Source organism: Pan paniscus, chromosome 14, assembly GCF_029289425.2.
Source record: "Pan paniscus chromosome 14, NHGRI_mPanPan1-v2.0_pri, whole genome shotgun sequence".
NCBI lineage: Eukaryota > Metazoa > Chordata > Mammalia > Primates > Hominidae > Pan > Pan paniscus.
The window spans coordinates 101,363,681-101,385,538 of NC_073263.2; the positions used below are offsets into that span (position 1 = coordinate 101,363,681).

The 21,858-nt window shown below is 43.3% G+C and overlaps 1 protein-coding gene and 1 long non-coding RNA gene across 7 annotated transcripts in view; one reads left to right on the top strand and one right to left on the bottom strand.

Annotated features, from left to right (window-relative positions):
• Positions 1–21,858, top strand: part of CLYBL (citramalyl-CoA lyase) — a 295,682-nt gene that overhangs the window by 232,385 nt on the left and 41,439 nt on the right. The window lies entirely within an intron of this gene.
• LOC117975647 (uncharacterized) overlaps positions 1–21,858 on the bottom strand; it is a 33,481-nt gene that overhangs the window by 5,020 nt on the left and 6,603 nt on the right. Inside the window, exons 3-5 of the long non-coding RNA XR_004665992.3 lie at positions 19,009–19,086; positions 6,620–6,858; positions 4,833–5,003 (exon numbers count right to left, since the gene is read on the bottom strand). This is a non-coding gene — a long non-coding RNA (uncharacterized LOC117975647). The remainder of the gene's footprint in view (positions 1–4,832; positions 5,004–6,619; positions 6,859–19,008; positions 19,087–21,858) is intronic.

Below are 21,858 nucleotides of genomic sequence, written 5' to 3' on the forward strand. Positions count from 1 at the left end.
GTGACACAAAGCAAGACAAAGCCAAGCCTCAGTTCCAGCACACAGAGTGGACAGTGTTCCAGGGAGTGGCTGCTGATGTGAGGGAATTTGTAACCTTCCAGAAGCTACAGTGCAGTAAGGTAGGAGGAAATAGGCCCGCACCAAATGCAGGTGTATGAAGAATGGACTTAACCATTGTCACAGTGTCTAGTAACTACCGATTCAGAGGACAAAGTCCCAGTTTCAGGGCTCTGCATGGTGATGCCACGGTGCCACAGTGTGATGGATTACAGGGATCTGTCAAAATACTTATATGCACTTTCCTATGTTTAAGCTTTTTCTATAAAAAGTATATATTGCTTTTATAGTCAGAAAACAATGCCACTTAAATCATTAAATTCTTCCAAGATGGTGGTGCTAGAGAGATTATTTCATTTCTGTGGTCCTTGCTTAGCTGTAAAAGGAGAGTTGGAACCAAACACCGCATGTTCTCACTCATAGGTGGGAATTGAACAATGAGAACACATGGACACAGGAAGGGGAACATCACACACCGGGGACTGTTGTGGGGTGGGGGAGGGGGGAGGGATAGCATTAGGAGATACACCTAATGCTAAATGACAAGTTAATGGGTGCAGCACACCAACATGGCACATGTATACATATGTAACAAACCTGCACGTTGTGCACATGTACCCTAAAACTTAAAGTATAATAATTAAAAAAAAAAAAAAGGGAGAGTTGGCCTCAGAGGTCCCCACTTAATGCATATCATTGTCTTCCTGCTCAGCTCTCATAGGATTCTTCCCTTCAGTGCACAGGTGGGAACTGGAAAAATAAGGGTCAGGGCCAGGTGTGGTGGCTCACATCTGTAATCCCAGCACTCTGGGAGGCCAAGACAGGAGGATCGCTTGAGCCCAGGAGTTTGCGACCAGCCTGGGCAACACAGTGAGATCCTGTCTATACAAAAAGTAAAGAAAAATTAACCGTGTATGGTGGCACACACCTGTACCCTCAACTAATTGTGGGGTGAGGTGGGTGGATTGTTTGGGCCTGGAAAGTCGAAGCTTTGGTGAGCACCGTAATTGCATCACTGCACTCCAGCCTGGGTGACAGAGCGAGACCCTGTCTTGAAAATAAAATAAAATGTTTAAGAAACGGTCATGATATAGGTCACCAACCAAGAGCAGAAATTATCATGATTTCAAGTTGCTTTAGCCACAATATTTGCCAGTAGTGTTGCAAGTAGAAATGTCACCTAGTAAAATGGAGCTACCTCGTGGAGATGTGTGTGATGGGAAAATGCTCTTTGAGGATTCATGGCACGTGCTCAAGGGGCTGCTGAGTTCCTCTTCTCAGGCAGGCCTTTCTTCTCTGTGCTTTGGGCACTGTTTGCCCAATAGGCGAGGCATTTATGTGTGCACCAGCGCAGCAGCTTTTCAACCCTGGCCGTCCAGCAGGGTCACAAGGGGAGCCTTTAGAAGCACGTGTCCAAGCCCCACCACACACCCATCAAACCAAATAAAGTGGATATCCCCAAGAAGAGTGGAGACAGAAATCTCTACATACCAAAACGTGTACTAAGCTTCTTAACCATAAATGAGAAACATTTTTGTAAATTACAAATATTATTTTTTACATGATATCTCTGGTTTTCCCTCCTCTCTGTCAAGTGGTTTTAAGTTCTCAAAATCCCAATGCTTTTATATCTGTGAATGCTTCTTGAATACAGTTTAAAAATGATAGTTTTTATCTATTCTTCAAATATGCATAAGTAATTATATATTAGATGTATTTATAAAGGTAAATATTAAGTTTCAGCTAACTTTTTAAAACATAATTTTTATCAAAAATGACAAAGATTGAAAGCTTTTATATTTAAAACTAAGGGATACTCAAAACATTAGATATTTTGCATTTTCCTACCATAAGATGCATAGTAAGTTGAAATATTAGGCCAGCAATATGTTATTTTTATTCAAAAAGAAGTAACGAAAGTGAGTATCTTTACTGTTTGGAGGAGGGGGGTTCTCTCGAGATAACTGATCAGAGCAGGGTTATACAGAGAATGTTGGATGTTAAAGCCAGAAAGAACCTTAGAGTTTATCTTGCATTTGTAGAAACTGAGGCCCCAATGCCTACAATTTTTATCTCAGAAATGCCACCGTGTGTGGCATATTTTTCAAGGCACATAAAAATGGGTTGCCGAAAAATTCTCAATCCGTGTATTGTTTTTCAGCTTCAGAAGAATGCTAACACTGACTTTTGTTAAATACTGTAATCTTCCCATATTACTATAAATTGTCAAACATTTCACATTCTTTTTTTTTTTTTTTTTTTTGAGACGGAGTCTCATGCTGTCACCCAGGCTGGAGTGCAGTGGCGCAATCTTGGCTCACTGCAAGCTCCGCCTCCCAGGTTCACGCCATTCTCCTGCCTCAGCCTCCCGAGTAGCTGGGACTACAGGCACCCACCACCACGCCCAGCTAATTTTTTGTATTTTTAGTAGAGACAGGGTTTCACTGTGTTAGCCAGTATGGTCTCAATCTCCTGACCTCGTGATCCACCCGCCTCGGCCTCCCAAAGTGCTGGGATTACAGGCATGAGCCACAGCGCCTGGCCTACATTTCACATTCTTAAAAGCCTTTTGGAAAACTGAGCAACTGGTGTTAAGAATGGTTAGATTTGAGAAGATTACACTAAAGACCATATTGTTAAGCATATTGAGCAGATGAAGAGTTACATTTGTAATCAACTAAACCTTTTTATCAATCTCCATGTGAGTCAACAGTGTAGCCAGCCAGCCAGGAATTAATGCACTTACAGGTGGGGCATAGCATCTGGAAGAGCAGTGGGAGCGCCTGCTCAGAGTTTACAAGGGGCATCACCAAACCTGGGTATGTCCAGAGCAGGGCAACTCAAGAGGGCAGAGGATGTTGAAAGTGTATCAGAGGGTTTCAGAGAGACAATGATCAGAACTAGGAGGGTTCGAAGACAGAAGACCCAGGGAAACATACGGACCACACTTATATATCTGAAGGTCCATCCAGTGGCTGTGTTTACACAGAAACAGATCATCAGTTGCCAAGAGGATGGCAGGGCTCTTGCCTTGGCCAGAGCTCCTGAGGTAACTATGAAGACCCTTCCCAACTCCAAGACTCTGACTCTGTGATTCTCACTCCAGGACCTAACCTGCTGATCATGTTTACAAAATACAAGAAAGAATCCTAGCTATACGAATCTGACAGACATGGGGAAATAATGCTTTGTGTGTGTGTGTAACACACCATTGGGTGTGTGTATGGGTGAGAGAGAGAACAGAGTGGTGGGGAGGGGCATGGAATTTTAAAAGATTAATCTTTTAAAAATTTTTTGTGGGTACATAGTAGGTATATATATATTTATGGGGTACATGAGATACTTTGATTCAGGCATGCAAAAAGCAGTAATCACATCACGGAAAATGGGGTATCCATCTCCTTCAAGCCTTTATCCTTTGTATTACAAACAATCCAGTTATACTCTTCTAGTTATTTTTAAATGTAGAATTAAAAATAGTTACCCTGCTGTGCTATCAAATACTTGGTCTTATTCATTCATATTTTTTTTGTACTCATTAACCAACCCCACTTCCCCACCCACCCACCCGCACTCCCCACACCCATTCCCAGCCTCTGGTAACCATCCTTCTATTCTCTATCTTACAAGCATATAGTTCCCAGGAAGGGCAGCTACTCTGTGCCCCACCCCACGCTGGGAACTCTGAGGGCTTCAAACACAGTCCCAACCTCAATGTCTGTCTCATCTATCTGGTTATAGAGACAAGACTAACAACCCTGCGATGGTCAGAGACACCAGGAGACCTCGGGAACTCTGTCCTTGTTGTCCTTCATTCTCCTCCTGAGCCCTTACTCTCCTTTCCTTAAAAAAAAAAAAAAAAATCACTATATACAATTCACCCATCTTAATCATAACCACCTCCATTCAAAAAGGTTACATATGCAGGCCAGGCACGGTGGCTCATGCGTGTAATCCCAATACTTTGGGAGGCTGAGGTGGGAGGATCACTGGAGGCCAAGAGTTCAAGACCAGCCTGGGCAACATAGCGACAGCCTGTCTCTATTAAAAATAAATTTAACAAAAACCAAAAGGCCAGATGCAGTGGCTCACACCTGTAATCCCAGCACATTGGGAGGTTGAGGCAGGGGAATTGCTTGGGCACAAGAGTTAGAGACCAGCCTAGGCAATATGGTGAAAACCTGTCTCTACAAAAAATTAGCCAGGCATGGGGGCCTGCGCCTGTAGTCTCCGCTACCTGGAAGGCTGAAGTGGAAGGATCACTGGAGCCCAGGAGGTCAAGGCTGCAGTAAGCTGTGATCTTACCACTGCACTCCAGCCTGGGTGACAGAGTGAGACCCTTGTCTCAAAAAAAAAAAAAAAAAAAAAAAAAAAGATTACATATGCATATGAAAAAAGGCAGAAAACCGTATTCCCTACTGCCTTCTTAGTTAAACAGTACCAAGGTAGTGTTTGTTGCCCAAACATATTAAATATGGCTTATGAAGTCAGCTTACAAACACAGTCCAGATTTACATCTTTTTAAAATCATTTCTCTCACCTAAACCATAACAGCAGCAGATGGACAGAGGAAGAAATGGAATGTGGTCACATTTCATACTAATATTATGAAGTACTTTCACACTGCAATGAGTAAAGGACCATCTGCAACCTATAGCCTGTGTTTCTGCTGAGAAACTGATTCCGGACTTAAGGTTTCTAATTTGGAACAAACGCACTGAGCAGGTTGCTCTTTGTAATTTTTTATCGAGAGGTGGAGAGCATACTAGGCCTACCTGGATTCCTGAAGAATTCAGCAACCTGAAGAGCATGGCGCTCAGAGGAAAGTAGACTCTAGATCTTTAAGATCTGATTTCATACAAAATGAGAGGTCTAAAACTAGATGCCGTAGGAGAGAAAAAGTAATATGTTTTCCTCACACATCTTAAGGTTCATGACTGAGGTACCTATAATGAAAGACAGATTAATAGGAGAAAAACACATACATACTTTATTTTATTTATTTTTAAGACAGTCTCAGCCTGTCACCCAGGCCGGAGTGCAGTGGGGTAGTCTCAGCTCACTGCAACCTCTGCCTCCCGGGTTCAAGCAATTCTCCTGCCTCAGCCTCCCGAGTAGCTGGTACTACAGACGCGTGCCACCACGCCTGGCTAATTTTTATATTTTTAGTAGAGACGGGGTTTCGCCATGTTGGCCAGGCTGGTCTTGAACTCCCGACCTCAGGTGATCTGCCTGCCTCAGCCTCCCAAAGTGCCAGCATTACAGGCGTGAGCCACTGCGCCCGGCCACACACATTACTTTAAGCTTTACGTGACAACATGGGAACCTTCCTAAATAAGACCCAAAGAAACAGGAACACCTATGTATTATTTTTTTTTCTTTTTTTTTTTTTTTTTTTTCTGAGACAGGGTCTCACTTTGTCACCCAGGGTGGAGGGCATTGGCTTGATCTCAGCTCACTGCAACCTCCACCTCCCAGGTTCAAGAGATTCTCCTGCCTCAGCCTCCTGAGTAGCTGGGATTACAGGTGCACACCACCACACCCAGGGCTAATTTTTATATTTTCAATAGAGACAGTGTTTCACCATGTTGACCAGGCTGGTCTCCAATTCCTGACCTCAGGTGATCTGACCACCTTGGCCTCCCTAAGTGCTGGGATTACAGGCGTGAGCCACCGTGCCCAGCTGGAACACCTATGTATTTTTATGCTTAGATTTGATGCAAGTCGACAGTCGTGTAGAAGTGTGATTGGATGAGGGGGCATGATCTAACAGTAATAAACCGAGGGGAATTTGGCAAGGCCTGTTTGTTCAGGTTCTTCTTGGCATCTCTGTGTCTTCAAGGATAAGGATGTCCCTTTCCTTCAGGGATAGAGAGGGCACCTCTGGAATGAAAGTTTTTGACTGCTTTGGGGAGAAGGGTGGGGGAAAGGTGAGAGAAAGACCTTCCTGCTTCTGCTGTTTTCTCAAATGTACATTTTGGGTAGTGTGTCCTGAACCCCATCAATGAACAGGCTGCCTCTCATTGTCTGTGAGTTGATTTGCCCCCTCTGGGACTCTCTCCTGGTGCCAAAAGACTAGCTTCCTGTTCTTTCCTTTTGGTCAGGCACTAGGGACACAAGAGCTATAAATAAGCTACCTTCCCAGTCCTCAATGTGGTCAGAGTGCTGGTGTAAGGACATCTGGTTACTGAAAACAGGGCCAACCTAATATGAACTCAGAACCAACCCCAAGTGGGTGTGCACAGGAAATGGGAGTTTAAATCTGTACAGCCCTTTTTTTTTAAAAAAAGCAATTTTAGTTTACATGTTAAAATAGGGATATATTAGCCAGACCATGTGGTGTCAGCCTGTGGTCCCAGCTACTCTGGAGGCTGCAGCAGGAGGATCCCTCGAGCCCAGGAGTTTGAGGCAGCAGCAAGCTGTCATGGTGCTTATAAATAGCCGCTACCCTCCAGTCTGGGCAACATAGCAAAACCCTATCCCTTTGCGGGGGGTAAAAAAAGGCATTTTTTTTTAACCTAACATTTATTAACCACTTACATTATACGATTTCAATACTCACCAACCCTTGAGTCAAGCACTATTCTTATCCCCATCTTTCACATGAGGAAACTGAGGCACAGTGAGGTTAAGAGACTGTCCCTGTCTTGTACACAGGCAGCCATCAGCACAGTGAGGACTTGAAGCAGGATGGCTTGCAGGAGGCTGTGAGAGTTGGAGCCTCATGGTCATTCCTTTGGAGCCTCAGTGAGCAGGTAATTTGGCCTGGCATTTCCACTTCCAGGATTTGTCCTAAGGGATCTGTCAGACAAAAGGACTCTAAGATGAATGTTCTGGGATATTCGTTGCAGCTAGGTTTATCATCTTTCGGGAATCAGGGCAACTGTCACATCCCCAAAGAAGCTGTCTTGCCACCTTGTCTCAGTCACTACACCCCCATCACTCCTATCCCATTAGTTAATTCTGCTATCTTCATAGTTTCACAGTCTACAATTGTTTATTCGCTTACTTGTTTCTTAGCTGTTTTCCTGACTGGAATATAAGTTCCATGTAGGCAGGGAGCTGTTCTCTCCATTACCTAAAATGGTAGCTGACACATAAAGCATATTCAATAAATATTTCTTGAAATGAACATATTAATGGCAAACAGCTGGGGAAAAATTAATCTTTTTTTTTTTTTTTTTTTTTTTTCTTTTTTTAGACAGAGCCTTGCTCTGTCACCCAGGCTGGAGTGCAGTGGTATGATCTTGGCTCACTGCAACCTCTGCCTCTTGGATTCAAGCGATTCTCCTGCCTCAGCCTCCCACGTAGCTGGGATTACAGGCATGCGCCACCACTTCTGGCTAATTTTTGTATATTTAGTAGAGATGGGGTTTCGCCCTCTTGGCCAGGCTGGTCTCGAACTCCTGACCTCAGGTGATCTGCCCACCTCGGCCTCCCAAAGTGCTGAGATTACAGGTGTGAGCCACCATGCCTGGCCAAAAAATTAAATCTTACTCCATAGGGAATTGGCCTATCCATGCAATAGAATACTTGGAAGTCATTACAAATGATTGTGCGGATCATGTCGAGCATAAACAGATACCCGGCCTGTGGCTGAGTAAAAAAGGCCGGTGACAGAATGCATGTGCAGTGTGGTTGCTGTACTGGCCGGGGCTGCTGGCAGCTAACCACAGAATTTCGTTTAATGAGTGTAAGCAGAAAACAAAACAGTTTATTACAGGCTATCGGTTAACTCACCGACCCTCGAGGGTATAAGGAAGGGTTCTGCAGACAAATGCAAGATTGGGAGCCCAAGATGGGAGTTCTGCCTCACCTCAAGTGCTGCCTAGTTGTCTGGATTCCAGAGAAGTCTCCTAACCTCTCTGTTCTTCAGGGAGATGTGGATAATAAAATCTGTGCTGTCCACACTGCAGGACTGTTGTGAGGGCAAATGAGATCACAGGCATGAAAGCCCTTTGAAAAGTTAGAAAAGGACTGTGTATATATTGACATCATCGTTATCAGGTGATTTTGAACGTTGGAGCACATGTATTTTATCCCCAAGCCCCTGGTGTTGGCACACCATTGGGACACCATTGGTCCTCTCTGTTAGCTGCCTGCACATCACTAAGTGTTAAGATCCCCCTGGCAGTGGTCTGGATAAAAAGGCTGGTGATTCTGGCAGTTGTGTCTGCTAAGCTTGTCCTCAAATCATCTTCGGTGTCCTCTTGTGACTTCAGTCACTCTCCCCGTGGGGTGACCTGTGTCTCAGCTTCGGGCCTGCCCTTCTCTTGAGGCACACTAATCTTGCCATCTTCGAAAACAGGCTGTTCTCATCTCGGGTCTACACTGTGGCAGCCACAAAGCTCGGCTTTTTCCCTGAAAGTCTTCCCCATAGCCTGAGAGCTGACACCTAGCGCGTGGGCATTCAAAGTCACTGTCAACCAGGGCTTCATGCATGGTTCAAACCATTGACTAGGTATCAAAGACCAGATTCAATGAGGTTTTAAATTTCCTTACAATTCCATTTTTTCCATCCTCTTTTTATGTTTTTTAAAAATCCTTCATTGCCTACCTACCATCAGAGGAAAACAGCGTTGTGATATGATGGGGGACTTTAACCAGGTACTAATATTGTGAAGGAGAACGTTAGTGGTCCTGAAACTAGGCATATGTTGTAAGGTGGGGTGATTTTCCCACTTCCTGTATGTCCAGAGGCCCTTCCTGGCAGAACTTCCAGCCCAGGAGACTTTCATCTTCATCTTGCATGAAGGATACAATTTCGTTTTGACGCACGGTTTAGAGAAGCCGTTGAGCGTCCACACAATCTGTTATGCTAAATCACACCTGGTGTCTGCACAGAGAAGGCTCTGGCAAGAGTTTTTGCCACTGGGACCAAGGCCTCTGACTCAGAAGCCAAAACATGGCAGTGTTGCAGGGCGCCTGGCTCAACGGCACGGGAAATTAACCTGCTTGTTCTCACGTTAAATGCTTTATGAAAATTCACCGGGCGCAAAAAGAGGGAAGAAAACCCAAGTGGTTGTGCTGTGCGCCTGCCTGGCACCAGTGAAGGAATGAAGCAGCGGAAAAAGTCAATGTGAAGAGCTGGCAAGAGGAGAAGGTGGAAAGCGCAATGGAAATCAAATGCGGTGCCAGCCACGGCATTGTTTTATTAGCATTTGCTCGAGGAAAACATTTAATTATAGAAGATCGGAAGCTCCCAGTGTTTGTGAGCTAGGTGACATGACGCAGGCTCTGCCACTTGCTCCACGATACACATCTTCAGAGGAACTGTGGCGCACCGCGACAGGCTGCGAAGAGAAGCCACCTCCCGGGGGGCTGGTCCTTGCTGGGGGGTCCTTAGCGGTAACAGCCTCTGTTCTCCAGCGATCCTCAGTCTGCCTTTTTTAAAAAATTAAGTGTCCTGCTGGCCGTCCTTCTTCTCCTTCGTTTTCTGGTTTTTCCACATTATATTTTTCTTTTCCTTGTTGATTTTGGAAGAAAATAAAATTGACAAAGAATAGGATGGAAAAGTACTACCCTTAAAAATGCTTATATATTTGCCACCTAAAAAAAAACAAAGCCATTTTTCAGTTATAGTTTTCTTTGGGAAATAATTAGGAAGCAAAACAACCAAGAATAAAAAAAAATAAATGGGGGAGCATGAGGCTGTAGTGAACTCTGTTTGTGCCTGTGAATAGCCACTGCACTCCAGCCTGGGCCAGCAGAGCAAGACCCTGTCTCTACAAAATACATAAGTAAAATAAATGATCTAAAGGACTCAGTATATATTTAAGCAACAGAAATGAAAACATGCAAAGGTGGAACCAACATTACGAATGTTGATGGATATTACCAATATTACCAAATATTGTGTGGAGATTTTTTTTTTTTTTTTTGAGACGGGGTCTTACTCTGTCACCCAGGCTGGAGTGCAGTGTCATGATCTCAGCTCACTGCAAGCTCCGCCTGTGTGGAGATATTTCTTATTCCTTTTTGTTTTAAAGCCCTGTCTACTTTAAAAATAGTTTGTGAAAATAATGATGCAGTATCACGTACCTGCAAGAAGTATTTCTTTGTGTTCCATTCCTGCCATCACATAGCTGATTGTATTACCTGATTTCTTCATTCGTGTCTGCCAGGAAGACTAATTAATGTGCTGCTGAATATAAAGAATCCTTGTTTGGGATGCTGCTCTGCCACACAAGGCAGCGCTTCCTCCAGAAGACAAGAAGTCAAGGACTGGCTTCTGCCGCTGGCTGAAATTAGCATTGGCTCAGTTTGTTTAATTGCAAGGTTATGTGTGTCTTGTCATTAGACGTTTATACTTGTGTGGATAAACTTTATAATCTACTTATGGAGACAAGATTCTTTATGTCAGCACCTTAGAGAAGTGTTGTAGAAGCAGTTGGCATGCAGACAGGAGTCTCCTACAGCAACGTGGGCACAGCTGAGTCGGTCTTAACCCACCTTAGGGCATCCTCAGAGACAAGCGGGCCCAACTCATACCTGCAGAAATTGATGATGGGCAGGGAAATAAGTGTTTTCCTCCACAGAAATGAAAAAAAGTTTGCTTTTTTTTAACAAATTGGTTTTTGATATCTGTGTGAAGGGGACAATTTGGATCGGCTTCCAGTAATGTGTATCAGGTCAGCTGGAGAACTAGAGGGAGTCACTGGCTGAAAGATGTTGTGAACATCACTCTAAACTGCTCAGGCCAGGGACAGGTGACACGTCTATTATCTGATGTGTATCTGGAACCATGGTAAGGCTGCCCCATTAAATTATGAGCCAATCACTCTTGATTTACCGTTAAAAAGAGTGAAAGGCTGGTGGACCCTGCCCTGCACAGGTAATTCATGGCACCTTTGGAAAAAGGCACGTTTTCATCCTCATAATGAAGAAAGCTAGGTACGAGGTCCTTTGATGACACTGTTCCCTTTTGCTTGTTTACTTTTATTCTCCCACGCAGACTGAGACCCAGCAGGAGGCTTTTAAACCAAAACAGTTAATTACCTCCTCTAACCCGGAGAAGTGGGGAAACATAAATATAGCGAGTTAAGAGGGAGAGAGCAGCTTTGCTCCTGACTGTACTTTGTACCAGTCGGTTGGGGAAGGCAGCTACCTTCTCTTTCCTCACTAAGCCCGGGCTAAGCGAGACCAATTAGAAGGCACGTGCCGGGGAGTGGGTCCACGTGCTACCATACCGTTGGGCTTCCAGAATTCTTTCAGTGCTCTGGACTGAGGACCCCACATGAGAAACCCACGTACAGATACCCATTCCAAAGACAACATTGAGTAGCTTTGGGGCTCTGGACCCTCCTTCGAAGGAAGGAACTCTTGGGCAGGTGGAGTGAGCAGGGACCCCCAACTTGAGGGTGGATCCTCCCGAAGGCAGGCAGGGCTGCAGGGCAGCTTCTCAGAGATACTTCTCAACTGAGCTGTGAGTCATGACCTGTCACCACCATGGTCCTTTCTCCCCAGTGGAACGGAGCGTCATTCCTTGTGTCTCCAAGCCCTGGGCTGCCCCTGCCCTTCAGGGCTCTCCATTGTCTGCCTGCCTGTCTGTCTGTCTGCCTGTCTGTCTGTCTCCTGGTTCAAGCTCCCTCCCTCCATAGCCTCATATGTACAAATCATCACCTTGCTGTGTTCCCTCACTGTTCCTGCCGCTGCCCTGCCGCTGCCCTTTGCCCATTTCTGGCTCTCTCACCTCCTCTGCACTTACTGAAATCCTGTTCAGTCTTCAGAGGCCACCCGAGTCCCAGCCTCCCCTCCTCCAACCCCCTTCTCAGCTTGAGGTGCCATCCCCTGCTTCTAAGTCCCAAGGGCCCCAGGATCTGTTCCACTGACTCCAACTGTTACTTCACTTGTCATTATATGGGGCTTTCATCGCCACAACTGGATGATAAATTCCCAGACTTTAACAGGGAGTGATTTATGGATCTTTTCCCTATGTCCCACACCTGTCCCCAGCACCTGGTGCAGTGGATTGCATTTAATTAATCCCTCTGGATAAAAAGTTTTAAATGTACCAGACCAGCATCATCAGGCAGAATCTGGGCATGGTATTCAGGAAGTTTTCTCTTGGGAATCACAAACATTCTTTAAAAAAGGGCACATCCCCTGTTACCTAAATGCCTTCAAGTATCTGGATGTTTGGCCATAAGTACATAAACCAACCAGATGAGTGATTGTGTTTTTCAGTTTTCCTCTGGATCCTTCTGCCACCTATTCCCTGGGACCCCTCGGAGACAGCGGGCACCACTCCCCATTCCTCTGCCCACAGATTGTCCCGGCTCCCTGTGCCCCTGCTGCCCTGCTAGAAACCAGAAATTCTAACTTTGCCCCTCTGAGGCTGTGAAAACACAGAGTAAAAGTGGGAAGAGCCATGAGCTAGCAGATTCCACAACCACAGACAAATCTGAGCATGGCAGTGGTTAATAGTATTGGGAAAGATGGCTGAGTACCGTGGCTCACGCCTAACATCCCAGCACTTTGGGAGACCAAGGCAGGCAGATCACCTGAGGCTTGGAGTTTGAGACCAGCCTGGCCAACGTGGTGAAACCCCATGTCTACTAAAAATACAAAAATTAGCTGGGTGTGGTGGCAGTCACATGTAACCCCAGCTACTTGGGAGGCTGAGGCCGGAGAATCGCTTGAACCCAGGAGGTGGAGGCTGCAGTGAGCCGAGATTGTGCCATTACACTCCAGCCTAAGAGACACACGAGACTCCATCTCAAAGAAAGAAAAAAGAAAAAAAAAAAAACACTATTGAGAAAGACAGTGTAAGCTTGTGGTACATAAATACTTTGTCTTTTTTAAAAGTTGTGTGTAGCCGAGTGTGGTGGTGCATGTCTGTAGTCCCAGTTACTCGGGAGGCCGTGGTGGGAGGATTGCTTGAGCCCAGGAGTTTAAGACCAGCCTGGGCAACATAGTGAGACACTGTATCTACAAAAAATACAAATAATTATCTGGGTATGGTGGTGCATGCCTGTAGTCGCAGCTACTCAGGAGGCCAAGGCGAGCGGATTGCTGGGGCCTAGGAGTTCAAGGCAGCAGTGAGCCATGATCCTGCCACTGCACTCCAGCCTGGCTGACACAGCAAGACCCTGTCTCTTAAAAAAAGTCTGTGCAAAGTGTACGTCAAAGCCACGCTACTGAATCATAAAACATCGGCAGTGCCCACCCACCAGGGGCATCTTCTCAGCACCAGCTCCACATTGCCCTATGAGTTTGAGTCAGAGGTGCCTCAGAGGCCCATAAGGATGCCTGTCAAGGTCTTCGCAGAAATACCAAAGGCCTGGCACATATAGTTAAGGAAAATCCACCAGGAGGAGATGGAAAAAGGGCAAGGTAAAGAGGTGGAAGAGAGGGGAAGGTGATGGACAGGGCTATGGCAGCAGAGAGCCAGCACCAGCCAGCTGCCAGTCAGGGCCAGGGCAAGGCAGGCAAGGAGGCAGATGGAAGTAAGCCCCTTCTTTCCACTGGAGTTTTCTCTTCCCTGGGAATTTCATTGTATTTTGTTGAAAAATAAAGTGTGAAAATACAAAACAAAAATATCACGATCCCCCCAAACCACACCATATACAAATATATATACTCAAAATGTATTAAAGACCTAAATGTTATAGCTAAAACTATTAAACTCCTAGAGAAAGACATAGGCATATATCTTATGACCTTCGATTAGGCAGTCAGTGGTCTCAAGATGATAGCAAAAGTGCAATCAACAGAAGAAAAATAGATAATTGGACTTTAGTAAAATTGTAACTTCTGTGCTTCATAGGACACCATCAAGAAAATGAAAAGATAGCTTGAGAATGGAAGAAAATATTTTCAAGTCATCTATCTGGTAAGGATTTGATATCCAGATTATCTAAAGAACTGTTATTTTGTTGTTGTTATAACTCAACAACAAAAAGACAAACAGGCCTGTTTAAAAGTGGGCAAGGGACTTGAATAGACATTATCCAAAGAAGATAAACAGATGGCCAATAAGCACACACAGAGATGCTCAGCATCATTACCCATTGGAGAAATGCAAAACAAAACCCATTGAGCAACCACATCACACCACTAGGATGGCTGTGACCAAAAACAAACACTGTATCAATAAAACAGAAAATAGCAAGTGTTGGTGAGGATGTGGAGAAATATGAATCCTGGTGCATTGCCGATGGGAAGGCAAAATGGTACAGCCGCTGTGGAAAACAGTTTGGCAGTTCCTCAAAAAGCTAAACGTAGAATTACTATATGATCCAGCAATTCTACTCCTAGGTATATACCCAAAAGAATTGAAAAGAGGGACTCAAAGAGAAACGCATATGCCAATGTTCATAGCAGCATTATTCACAATAACCAATTGTGAAACAATCCAAATGTCTACCAACAAATGAATGGATAAACAAAATGTGGAATAGACATAAAATGGAATATTATTCAGCCATAAAAAGGAATGAAGTTTGGATACATGCTATGACATGAATGAACCTTAAAACATTATTATGCTTAGCGAAATAACCAGAACCAAAGAACAAGTATTATTTCACTCATAGGAAATATGTAGAATAGACAAATTCATGGGTACAGAAAGTAAATTAGAGGTTACCAGGAGCTAGGGGCAGGGGAAAATAGAGAGTTGATGCTTAATGGTTATGGAGTTTCTGTTTGAGGTGATTAGAAGTTTTGGAAATAGGCCAGGTGTGGTGGTTCATACCTGTAATCCCAGCACTTTGGGAGGCTGAGTGGATCACCTGAGGTTAGGAGTTTGAGACCAGCCTGGCCAACATGGCGAAACCCTGCTTCTACTAAAAATACAAAATTAGCTGGGTGTGGTGGTGGATGCCTGTAATCCCAGCTACTCGGGAGGCTGAGGCAGGAGAATCACTTGAGTACGGGAGGCGGAGGTTGCAGTGAGCCGAGATCATGCCATTGCACTCCAGCCTGGGCAACAAGAGCCAAACTCCACCTCAAAAAAGAAAAAAAAAAAAGTTTTGGAAATAGTGGTGATGGTTGACAATGTTGCATAAGTAATTGGTGCCACATTGTACATTTAAAGATGATTTAAAAGGAAAACTTTGTTTTATATATATATTGCCCTCATTTTTTAACGGGCTAAGGATTTAAATAGACAGTTCACCAAAGTAGATATAAAAATGGCCAATAAGCACATGAAAGGATTCTCAACATCGTTAGTCATGAGAGAAACACAAATCAAAACTACAATGAGAGACCACTTGGTGATACCCACGAGGATGACTAGAATAAAAAAGACATGTGGTAGTAAGTTTCGGCGAGCATGTGGAGCAGTTGGAAAGGAACCCTCACACACAGCTGGCAGGAGCAGAAACTGGCTTAGCCACTTTGGAAAACAGCGGACAGTTTCTCAAAAGGTCAGACATACAGTTACCATATGACCCAGGAATTCTACTTTCTCTTAAGTATATGCCCAAGAGAAATGAAAACCTATGTCCATATAAAAACCTGTAATGAATGTCCACGGCATCATTTCTCATAATAGCCACAAAGTGGAAACCAGCCAGGTGTCCATTAACTAACAATGGACAAAATGTGACCTATCCATACAATAGAATATAATTTGGCAATAAAAAAGAATAAGTATGGATAGGTGCTACAACATGAATGAATCTTGAAACATACTAAGTGAAAGAAGGCAGTCAAAGAAGACTACCTATTGCATGGTTCCATTTATACATTCCAGAATAAGCAAATCTATAGAGGCAGAAGGTAGAATAGTGGTTGCCTAGGTCTGGAGGGTTGGGGAAACGGGAGTGACTTGCTAAGAAGTATGAGGTTTCTTTTCGGGGTGATACATACCTTCTTTTTTTGTTGTTTTTGAGACAGTCTTGCTTTGTCATCCAGCCTAGAATGCAGTGGTGCAATCACAGCTTACTGTAGCCTCAAACTCCTGGGCTCAAGTGATCCTCCCACTGCAGCCTCCCAAGCAGCCGAGACTACAGCTGTGTGCCACCACGCCTGGCTTATGTTCTAAAATTGGTTGTGGTAATGGCTGTACAACTCTATGAATGCACTAACAGCCACTGAATTGTACACTTAGGTAAACTGTATGTCATGTGAACTTTATCTCATTAAAGCTGTTATCAAAATCACAAACCTAAAAATAATTTTCACCAAAATGATTTCCCACAAATAACAACTAAAGTGATGTTTCAGTCATTAACTAGAATAGTTTTTAACTTTTTATTGTGGAAATATTCAAATATATACAAATGTAAAGAGAGTAGTATAAAGAACTCCCATATACTCATCAATCAGCTCCAAAAATTGTCAGTGTTTTAGGGTGCTTTTCCCCCCTACACTTTATTAAAAAAATTTCAAGCATCAGAAAAGTTGGAAGATTGTACAGTAGAAACCAATATACTATACACACCTCCTATATTCTCCCATTAATGTTTACTCTGCCTGACTTAATCGGTATCTGACCATCCATTTGTCCCTCTCTCCATCCATCGATTTGCTTTGTATTAACATATCCATTTCAAAGTAAATTGCAGACAGCAGTACACTTCCCCTTAGGTACTCATGCATGCATATGAATGACTAGAGTTCAATAGTTGTTTGCAGTTCTCTTTGTGTTTTTGAGGTGAAATTTATATACAATGAAATGCACAAATTTAAAGTATATGTTCTATGAATTCTGACAAATGTATAGGTTTGCATGACTCAAAGCCATTGTTCTAACATCTTTAAAAAATATTTTTAATTGGTTGGAGACCTTCAAAACAAATTCTTTTCATAGGTTTATTGTATTTTAGTGTTGGAGTTTTTTGGTAAGGTTTTCTCTTTTTCAATTATATCTCTGAAGGGCAGAAATACCAATTATATATTATAAGCTACCCATCTATACACATCCTCAGCCTTCTTAGTCTTTTGAATGAAAGCCAATTTAGCATTTCACTATAAACCTGTGTTTTAATGTATGTTTCATGATTAACATATCAAAAACTTTGCTCTGCCAAAATCTACATTTTCAGAGTAAACAGGGTGCCTGGCATGTAACGCTTTGTAAGATGAATCAGCACATACAATTTTAAGCCAGTTAACATACAGTATGCTCAATATTGTTATAGGTTTTCTTTTTTTCAAAAACAGGCAAACTAAGTTTTCTTTTTCATGTGGAAAAAATAACAGGATAGAAAACTCAACACTCACCTTGCTTGTTGAAACATACTACCAGGTTGTAATAATCTGAGAATTCATTTGGTTTTTTTTTTTTTCAATGCAGTCACTACAACAGTCTCTGATCATTATTACAGTAAATTTTTACACATTTATGAGAAAAATCCAATATAATTGACTGGTGAGGATGGTCTATGTCCTAAGCAATGCTGTTTTTAAATACAAATTGATAAAAAGTTATATGAAAAAGGCAGTCCTTAAACAGAATAAATTCATTCCGTTTTTTATTTTAAACCAAACTTGATCTTGACATTTTCAATAAGATTTTCATAGAGATGCTCCTGGGGCCTTCTGCTAAAAATTTGGACCACTTCATGCCCGTGACATGACATCATTTTACACATTAGATAAAATGAAGATCAGATGAGATGGACACATTCAGAAGGGATAGAATTTACTGTCGTTTTTGAATACGTGGCATGGCAATTGCCTTTTGCAGGATGAAAATATTCATTGTACTTTTCTTTCATCACAAATGTTGTGGATCTCCCTGGAGTCTAGAAAGTCTTTCCTATTTCTTAATTACCAAATCTTGGGTCGCACATAGCTTTCTCGTTGTTCCTGTTGCACCCAGGGCTGTCTCTGCCATTTCCTCTGAAAACAACTATACATTAACATTCAAGGTTTGAGTCGGGGGCTGGGAGGCGAAGGGAAAGGTGATAATTCAGATGTTATGAAACTGTGATAATGCTATTATTTAAGGCACTTATTTGGGTATGTTTATACTTTGTAGTTTTATAAATAAGCCCAAGGGGCTCCTCTTGGTTGTCACAATCCCCCTTGAATCTCGTATCCTGTCTGTCTCATCCTATCCGACAGTAGAATTGATGCCGCTCTAATCCCTGGAAGTTTGGAACTAATGAACTGACTGCTGAGCTGCCGCCACGGAGCTTGGTCCCAAACTATACTGTACTTCACACTCGATTTATTCTCCAGATGGCGAGACTGTGCCGCCCTGCCGCGAGGGACCACCTCTTCCACTGGAGTGTAAAAGTGGACGGATGTTGTTTTCTTTGCAGATTTGATCATTCTGAGCTAGAAACTTGCGAGGATGATTAGTTATTAGCTTTAATGGGTGCCAATTGAACCAACTGCACGCATATTTTCTCCTTTAATTTCAGAGTCTGCAGGTTTTGGTGATGGTTGATTTCTCCGCTTTCTTACGTCACCAGAGCGTGTCTCTTCCCCAGGTGATAGGAATCCAGTCTCTGAAATCATAGCACGCCTTGGTTCCTGGCCCAGACAGAGTCACCTAATACGGTGGCTTATGGATAAGGACAAGTTTATTAGCCACTGGTCCACTGCACTGAGCAGCATGGCACGAAATATCGATTGAATGCGGCAACTTTGGCAACACCATTTTTTAGAATGGGGGCCTGCAAAGATTGTAATCTGTGCCAACTTCCTCTATGACCTGGGCAGAGTCCCCCTCTGGATCAAACATGATCCAGAACACACTATGGTAATTAGTCTCTTCGAAGGTCTAATGTAACTGTTGATAAAGGCCTTAATTCCATTATTCAGTCATTTCCAGCTTGTCAGATCTTGGGGGACAAGTTCATTCCACAGTGAGAATGGCTCACCAAGGCTGTCCTGTAGTGTTAACACATTTAGAATGCAGTCCCTCTCAAACCTCATTTTAAACAACCTGTATTGCTCCCAGGATATAAAAGCCCCCATAAAAGCTCTTTTTGGGGCGACCGCTTTTACCTTAATTTCCTTTTTCTCCTTCCTCCAGGAAGCACTTACCTCCCAATAGTCGTAGCAGGTCACCCTGAGAGCCCTTCTGAGAGCTGGGGTCAGCCAGGCAGCCTCTTGCTAATCCACCTAAGATGGATATTGGAGGGATGGTCAGAGCCAACCAGGAGCCAAAGAAAGAAAGAAAAAGAAGGAAAGTGTGAAGCGTGAAGGATGAGGTGGTGGAGATGAGAGAGCTGAGGGCGCTGTTAGCAAGAAGTACAGTGTGTGTGGCAGAGAGAGGGAAAAAGAGAATAAAATGAACAGAATTTCTTTCTTTTCACAACTGGGTGGACTGTGACTCTCTCGAACTGAACACCCAGAACTAAACTTAATTGTTCTTAGAAACTGCCTTCCTCCCAACCCAACAGATGGCATGGGCGTGTTTGCTAGCACAGTCAAACACTTCACCCTGAAAATACCAAAAAGAAAAAAAAAATTCAACATGCTCGCTGGGTGGGGTAAATTCACTGAAGTTGTTGAGTGTTTTGGGATGTATACCAGAGGGATGCACACTTGGTTTATGTAAATTGTAACAAGCAACAGCCTGTTAATAAGGGTGTCATATGGCAACATACCTCAAAAGCCATCCTCTCTTTTTGGAAATGTACAGAATGATGAAGTGGAAAGAGCTTGGTTTTCATTCTGAGCCAAAATTTTTTAAATGCTGAGTATTCACTGCTCATTATTATAATATGAAAAGTACTAATCAGATTATGCCTAAAATTGGAATTAGGTACTTCATTTGCAGCCAATTTCACAAGGGCCGAATTTTGCTAAGTAAACTGGAATGTGCTGAAACCATGGCAATCTGACTTTAGATAAAAATCAAACAGGTTTAGAACATGAGCTTTGAACAAACAAGTCCCTTCAAATCCAAATGAAACCAAACAGCTTCAAGATCAGATTTTGTTTGACACCAACCAACATTAACAATTTAGGAAGTTGATGTTGCCAGGGATCCCGCGTTCTTGAGCACACATGCAGATTAGAGGATGGAGATGATGACTCAAATAATTTAAGCTTTAAAATGCAGTATGGCCTAAAAAATCGAGTGAGTTCCCTTCAATTTTCCATTCATACTGTCCCAGTAGACTCTTTGCAAGGCTGACGTAGCTATTAAAAGGGAACCTGGAAGTCACATTGACAAACTCCAGCAATCTTGTTTATCTCGTTTTTTTGTAGCTGCATAGGCTACACAGAGAAGAACATGCTTTAGGTTCTCCACAGCCATGGATCTAAATGTGCCTTCCAAAAAGCTGGAAGTATTTCAGTTTTTTGGTTTGTTTGTTTTCGCTTTTGAGATGGAGTCTCGCTCTGTGTCCTATGCTGGAGTGCAGAGGTACAGTCTCGGCTCACTGCAACCTCTACCTCCTGGGTTCAAACGATTCTCTTGCCTCAGCCTCCCGAGTAGCTGGAACTACAGGTATGTGCCACTACATCCGGCTAATTTTTGTATTTTTAGTAGAGATGGGGTTTCACCATGTTGGCCAGGCTGGTCTTGAACTCTTGACCTCAGGTGATCCACACCCCTCAGCCTCTCAAAGTGCTGGGATTACAGGTGTGAGGCACCATGCCCAGCCACAGCTCAAGTATTTCTCCCAGCAGCTCTAGACAGCTTTAGAGCCAAGATACTGAGCCAACTTCTGCTCTTCACCTTTAAGATTTTCGTATTTAGGGCCGGGCACCGTGGCTCACACCTGTAATCCCAGCACTTTGGGAGGCTGAGGCGGGTGGATCACCTGAGATCAGGAGTTCAAGGTCAGCCTGGCCAACACAGTGAAACCCTGTCTCTACTAAAAATACAAAAATTAGCTGGATGTGGTGGCGGGTGCCTGTAGTCCTAGCTACTCAGGAGGCTGAGGCAGGAGAATCACTTGAACTCAGGAGGCAGAGATTGCAGTGAGCCAAGATTGCGCCACTGCACTCCAGCCTGGGTGACAGAGTGAGACTGTGTCTCAAAAAAAAGAGAAGATTTTTGTATTTAATGGCTGTAATAAAGAATGCATGGTAGAGCAAGTGGGCGAGTTTTATATCTATGGAATAAAACAAAGGTATGATGTGAAACCAAGCCATTGTTGGCTGCATCATCTCTGACTTTAGCTAGTCTGAGCTCTCTCTTGCTTTTGTCTAAGTTTGGCCTAATTATTGGCAGATGAAGCTCTGTAAATCAGGACTTCACAGAGCAGTCCTAAACTGTCTTAGGTACTCTTTCCATCTGACCTGACAACTCTAAGCTACCGTTTCCTCACATTGTTTAACTCAGACCACATTTGGAAGCCTTCCTTGCTTCTCCCCGCTCATAGACCCACATCTGTCTGGTTTAAATCTGCTGTCCTGGGTTGTCTTGTTGCTGGGACTTAGACTCAATATTTGGCTTAAATAATTCTTTTTTGTCTCTGCTTTGGTTTGCTATTTTCCTAGATCAGTATTGCTTTTCAAATGGTTATATATTATTGAGACCTTTTTTGTAAACTACATTCATCAGCAGTGAGAAGCTTTAAAGTTTTATTAGTATCATAAAAACCCTTCCCAAATGAAACTACTTTTGATAAGTGTTCATTCTGACAATGAGAATTTGTTGAGGGCTGTTGGCAAGTTGGAGGAGTTGGCTTTTGAAACTGAAATTGGCAGGAAGTAATGACCCCAAGTGCTTTCTTTCTCTTGACTCCAGCCTCACCCTTTCCATGCACTTCTTTCTCTCCCCCACCCCACCTTCATTGCCCCCAAGCCAAAGCCAAGAAATAACATACTTGGTTTCATATAGTTTTTCTGGGGACAATTCAAATACTGAAGCAGACTTTCAGCCTTTCAGCTTTTCTGAACTGTGGAGCAAAGCCTGTCAAGTCAAAGAAAAAAAAT